Below are 6,000 nucleotides of genomic sequence, written 5' to 3'. Positions count from 1 at the left end.
AGAGTCTATCCACCTGTAGTTACATATGTTTGAGACAGTGTTGTTTGCTTGAATTGTCCACACAAATGAGGCAAAGTAAGAAAGATTCCTAACTCTCTGTCTCTCACACACACAGAACACTGCACAACACCATACGATAGGTGTTGATGGTCAAATAGTTCAGGCAAAAAAGTCCCCTTGTGCAGCAACCACAGCAGGTGGGGGAGAGGCATTGAAGATGGACTCAGGTAGGCGTCCCTGGGGGCTCAGTCGGTTAAGCGTCTGCCTTTGGCTCAGATCGTGGTCTCGGGGTCCTGGGATCAGCCCCACATCGGGCTCCCTGCTCAGCAGGTGTCTGCTCCTCCCTCTGCCTGCCACGCCCCCAACTTGTGCTCCCTCACTCTCTCTCTCAGATAAATAAATAAGATCTTAAAAAAAAAAAGATGAGACTCAGGTTACTGCAGTGCTACCTGGCTGAGGGTCGCGCAGGTGTGGCCGCGGCGGCGGGGGTCGGTGAGTGGACGATGCTGCAGTCAGGACAGCACTCCAGGGAGCAGCATTTCATGGCTAAAGAGTAGACGGGCGGATCTGCTCCGCGTGCCGTGGCCACTTGGTCCTGCTGCATATCTTAACTTCCTGCCGTTAACACGTCCCTACCAGAGGATGTGAGAGTCTCAGATTTTAAAGGTATGTGATCCTAATGAAGAATATAACAAAATACCGTCCACTGGTTCCCAGTCCAATAACATCTCCCATGAGTGGTGGATGAAAAAAAATACCTTTAATTGAAGACTCTGAGTTTCTTGAGCGGAGGGTCTCTGCTCCTCATCTGTGTTCCCCCTCTCTGTAAATAACAGCCATTCTTCCCACTCGCAGTCTGTCCAGTTGCTCAACAATTTGTAGTCCATTAGCGGCTACCTGCGTAACAACCCCACTGCAACATGGGCATCTATGGTCTTTAGTTTCCAGTTCAAGCTACCTCTGCCTCCTGCAGCTCTTACCGCCTCCTCCCCCCGGAACCATTTTTTTAAAAATCTATTTTGATATAATCTTTTAATTATTGTAGTCAGAGGACTTATCTTTAATGCATTATCGATACGTTTGGATCTAGGTGTGTCATTTTAATATTTATTTCTTTTTTTCCTTCTGTTTTTTCTACTCCGTCCTTTGAGTTATTTGATCTTGTTTGTATAATTCTGTTTTATTTATCTATGATTTTTTTTTACTCTATGTGTACATGCTTAGTATTTTATTTAGTGATTGCAGTACAAATACATACTTTTCTGTTTACTTAGAATCAATATTTTACCGCTTTCAATGCAGTGCAAAACCTTGCCACCACATAGTTCCCTTTACCTTAAATAACACATGCGACACATATATACTCCCTCTACATACCTTGGCAATCGTAGCAAACAATGCTATTTTTATTTGTTTTCAATCTCCAAACTGATTTGGAAGAACGCAATGGAAGAGTGACGTATTATATTTTCCCCAGATAGTCACTCTACTCGCTGCTTTTCTCTCTCCCGTTGTTCCAACTTCCTGTGGCGTCATTTCCCCAGAGTGAGAACCAACTTTAGCAATACTTACAGAATGATCTTCCCTCAAGGAATTCCGTTACTCTTTCTTTATTAAGAATGCCTTTCTCTCATAGTCATTCCTAAGGGATACTTTTGCTAGACACAGAATTTGGGGCTTACCGTTTTTTTCTTTCAGGCCTTTAAGTAGGTTCCGCTTCATTGTGCCCTCCAAGGTCGGTGACGAGAAACGTGTTTCACTGAGGTTATCATCCCCTGAAAATAAGAAATCCACTTTCTTGCTCTGCAAGATTTTTAATTTGACTTTAGTTTTAGGCAATTTGATTACGATGCATCTGGCCATGGGTTCCTTTCGATTTTGTCTGTTTGGATTCAATGAGCAGCAATTATCTGTATGTTTGCATCTTTCACCAAATTTGGAAGATTTGCAGTCGTGATTTGGTCAACACAATTGTTTGGCACTGCAATTTTCCCTTCTCTTGAAACTCTGATGACATAAATGGCTTATCTTTTGCTCTTATTCCAGAGCTACTGAGACAATGCTTATTTTTCTTTTGAGATAATATTTCTCTTAGTTTTCCTCTCCTCTTACGTACCCATTATTCTAACAAGGCCATCCAGTGAGTTTTTATATTATGACTTTTTTTTATTTCTAAATTTTCCCATTGTTTGTTCCTGATGTGTATTTATTTATTTTGCTAATGCTTTTAAAATCAATATTGTTTCAACCTTGTTCCAGTAGCCTTCCTGACCACGGGCGTAGTAGGTGCTTTAAAGGCCTTGCTTGATACTCTCAGCATCTGTATCCTCCCATCATTGAGGTCTGTCAATTGGTTGTCTTTTTTACAAATTGAGATATTTGTGCTTTGTCCTATGATGAGCATCTTTAGATCGTATCCTGCACGTTTCCAATATTACCTTATAAGACTACAGGACCTGTTCGGCGTTGGCATTATTAATTTAGTAGGCCGTTGACTAGCTTAGTTTCAGATCACAAGTTCTACCCACCATCAGCGGCTGGGGCTCCAAAGCTGCATTCAATTCTCAAAGCCTGGAAAGCGCTGTTCAGATCTTTCCAAGGATGCATCATCCAATGCTCAAGGCCTGGAAGGATGTGCACCTTTATTCAGCTCAGTTCCCCAAGTTCCTGGTAAGCAACCTACCATCCAGGTCCAGCACAGGCGGCCCAGGGAGCTCTGGAGCTTACAGACCACGCTGCGGGACGGTGGCCGCAGCGCCTCCAGCTCTGCAAGCTCTCTGGTCCACTCTGGTTTCCCAAGACCTCCCTTTGCTCCTCAGCTCTCAGCTTGGGACTTCAGTTATCCTGCTCTGCCCCACTTACTACAACCGTACCCACGTCTGGCTCCAAGCTCTGGAAACACAGAGGCAGATAATAAGCAGCAGGACTGCCCCTCTCCTTTGAACTCCACTCCCTCCAAGTGGAAAGGAGGCTTCCTTCCCTTCCTTGGAGTTTCACATGCTGCCCGCTCCGCAGTGGCTCTCCCAGCCAAGGAGCCATGCTCCCACTCCTTGCACCCTGGGGGCCCCTCCCAGAACTCTCTTTCCTTATCAGTGCCCACTTTTGGATTTCTATGTCTTGATTCAAGGCTGGAAAATCCAAAAAGAAAAGCAAAACATTAAACCCACCTCCAGCTGGGTGGAACTTCAAATCCCAGGGTTCCTCTCCAATACACCTGCTACTATTTGCTTTATGGAATTTTCAGACAGCTGCTTCAGGGATTTTTTCCAGGTTTATGGGTGCATTCAGAGGGAAGGACTGGATAAAATGTGCTTACTCCTTCATCCAGAACCAGAGCTGTAAACATCACTGCTGAGAGACGTTGTATACTTAGTGCATATGAAGTATGTATATCCTGGCTCAAACACAAACATAGCAAGTATGAGCCACTGAACAACCAATATGTAAAAATTTCTTGTAGCTACAAAGACGAAAACATTGTCCAGAATTTTTTTATTCAGGGTGGCATGCTACCGGACATTGTGCATCCTGGAATCAGAAAGCTAAATAGGTCTGTTGAGTTCAAACTCGCAAAAATAAAGTCACTAATAGAGGCATTCAAATTACAGTCTTGACTTTTACTTAGTATCATGTTTTTTCATTTTCTACAATATTACATTTGCTTACACTGTGATATTTCGTTGCCTTTCTGTAAAGCCTCATGTGATAAATATCTTGAAGATTTTGGCTCCATGTAAACTTCCCCAGTTTTCAGAGAATCTGCTTTTCTTTCTTTAGTCAAAAAATAGGAACTTGGTAAATGTGCATGTGGTCATTTTCTTTTCTTGGCTTCCAGGAAACAATGCCAAAATACTAGCTTAAAATACATAATATGGCCTATGATTTTGTATTTACAACTCCATTTCTATGATGTAAATTGACTTAATTAAATTTTCATTGTTGTATATTAATAGATGTAAATTTAATCCTCTTCACATCTTGTAACAGGTTTTGCAGAATCAACATAGTAAGCTGTAGATAAAAAAATAAAGCTGTGAACAAATTTCCACCCTGTTTTCCAGTTTTTCCATGTGTGGGTATGATGAGGGGGAAAGAGCCATTCAAATGCAGACCTAGCATTCTATTCACCTGTGACTTCCTTTCTCAATGAAAATTCCAGTTCAACGCTTTTCTCTGTATTTTCATATGGCCTCAAATTTCATTTGTGTATATTAACATCTAAATCCATTCTGCTTTTTATCAGACCATTGATTTATTTAAAAGCCGAAACACAGAGTTCTCACAATTCAAACAGTTTTCTAAAGTCCACTTGAGAATATATACACAATTTTGGAAAAGCATAAGAAATCCAAAGTTCCCTCTAATTAGCCCCTTAGAGAATTAGTAGAACAAACAAAAGTATAGAATTTTAACCTCCCAGGTGCCATTTCACAGTATCGTAATAAAGTGTTACATATCTTCCAATACCATCTTAAAGTGAACACAGATGAATTATTTGGGTTATAATCAGGAGATTGGCACAAGCAGGATATTTAAATAAACATCATATTAAAAAGAAGTATATTCAGAGAAAGTGGTTTCTCCAATTCTCTTCTGATTATGTTTACTTTTATTCTCTCTTTGGGCCTTATTCCCGGCATTTCTGTGTCACAACACTTAAAATTTTTTCTCTGAATAAAAATGTGTGCAAGCCTTGAGGGGAAAGGGGCTCTGCCAGCCCCTGTGTGATGTGCTATAGTCACCTTTTCTTTGTAAAAAGCTGAGCTCAGGTCCCCTGGTCTGCAGTGGGAGTGTGATCATCAATTCCTTCCATTTGTAATCTAGTCTCAGTCCAAGTCTCTGAGCAAGCAACAGCACTCCATCCGAGCGAGTGCCAGCTTCTGTTTCTCCCCTGCTCTTAAATATTGAGGCCACTGATGTGGGTGTGAACATGGTGTGTGTGGCAGGGGCAGGGAGCGGAGCCGACTGAGATCGCAGATGGCTGCCCCAAGTCCAGAAGCCTCCTTTGTCTTGGAGATGGCTGTCTACCTTGATCAGCAGTTTCCACCAGAGCCAGTCTGGATAATTCGAGCCTTCCACAGCAGGGATTTTAGGGTCAAATTATTTTAAAAATTACCTAGCTTTCTCTCGCACAGTTATCACCTCACGTATTAGTTGGTAAAATGTGGAGATTGCTTCTTTATGGAAAAATATTGAAAGTGCGTTCCCACAGAAATATTAGCATGTCAAATTTTATGCACACATATTCCCCAGGGATTTTTTTCCCTCATTCCACATCTGTTCAGAATTGAATTTTAAAGTGATTGTTTGTTGTTGATGCTTTTTGCAAAGATAGACAATGTTTCTTATTTGTAAAGAGGATAAAGCAGATAAAGTCTCTGGAAATATTGAAACGGAAGACCTTTCTAATAATTTTAGCATGCCTTTATATGTCCCCACGGCCACTTTATAAATCATTATTCGCCTGCATGAGATGAAACCTGCCTGCTTCCAACTCATCTTAACTCCTCTGAGCTGTAATTCATTCCTCTACACGGCAATATAATCACACCCTTAAATAGAATGTTAGGTGGTCATGTGAGCTTGATAATGCAAAACATTGTCACTCTTCCTAGATGTTTTCGTCACGTGATAGAGTCACAAGATATCAGACATATATTCTGCAAAATGATTCATCAGGAGGCTATTTGAGAAAAAAAATGCATCTTAAAGGTATGTTTCACCAAGACTTCTTCTATATAATTTGAGTTAATTTGTTAAATAATAATTCATATGTTTTGGGAGACATCTGGAAAACTGTAGGAAAGGCAAGCTGACCCTTGTTCTACACACACATGTGACCCTGTGACCTTCAGGAAATTTACCATCCACACATTCATGTTTGCTCTGAGGAACGGGACCTTTGACAAAAGGGACACATGAATTTCAATATAGTTCTCTGTGTGTCACTCAGATTTTCTCCAATCCTTGACCTCTGGCTTCACACCTGAATCCTAGAGG

The sequence above is a fragment of the Ursus americanus genome, chromosome 7, assembly GCF_024610735.1.
Source record: "Ursus americanus isolate L20-20 chromosome 7, mUrsAme1.1.p, whole genome shotgun sequence".
Taxonomy (NCBI): Eukaryota; Metazoa; Chordata; class Mammalia; order Carnivora; family Ursidae; genus Ursus; species Ursus americanus.
This window is presented reverse-complemented; position numbering follows the sequence as displayed.